The sequence below is a fragment of the Dipodomys ordii genome, unplaced genomic scaffold (assembly GCF_000151885.1).
Source record: "Dipodomys ordii isolate 6190 unplaced genomic scaffold, Dord_2.0 Scaffold171, whole genome shotgun sequence".
Lineage (NCBI taxonomy): Eukaryota > Metazoa > Chordata > Mammalia > Rodentia > Heteromyidae > Dipodomys > Dipodomys ordii.
The window spans coordinates 938,230-938,862 of record NW_012267387.1 but is presented as its reverse complement, the minus strand read 5'-3'; positions in this window follow the sequence as shown (position 1 = coordinate 938,862).

The following is a 633-nucleotide window of genomic DNA, read 5'->3' as shown; positions in this document are numbered from 1 at the left end:
TGGGAAGGGATGTGAAGGGTAAACCAAAGGAGGAGGCTGCAATGCTTGGTAAGAAATGTACGCATTATCCTGCCCATGTAATTATAACCCCTCTGTACAGTATGTTCACAAACAAAATAAAATTAAATTAAAAAAAATAGAGCAGGACTAAAGCTGTGCTGGTGAAAGGGAGGTTATGAGTCATTCCTATTGGGCAGGAGATGCTCTGTCTCCTTTGTATTCATATTTTGCCTATGCTCAGAAGTGAGTAGGAGAAAGCTTGTTTTGTCTTTTCCCTGCCAGTCACACGGTGGCCTTGTCTGATGTTGGTGTCCAACAGAATTGTTTACATCCAGCCAGAGGACATTGGCTGGGGCCCAGCTGTCGCTGCCAAACCAGAGACCTAGCAACACCAAGGGCAGCTGTGAAAACCAGACCAGCTCAAGTATTTTTCTCAAAGGTCAAGTTTGGCTCTGGGGAAAAATGGGTGCTGGGTGGGGCAGGGCTTGCACAGCTCCTTTTTGTGTCTCTGGGCCTGGAAAAGATCCTAGCATTATGGTGTGTGTGTGGGGGTGTCTTTCAACAGGACAACATGGACTCAAGAGAGGGATCCTCTTTCTCTCACAGAAGTCTGCAACTGGGGAGGCTCCTCCC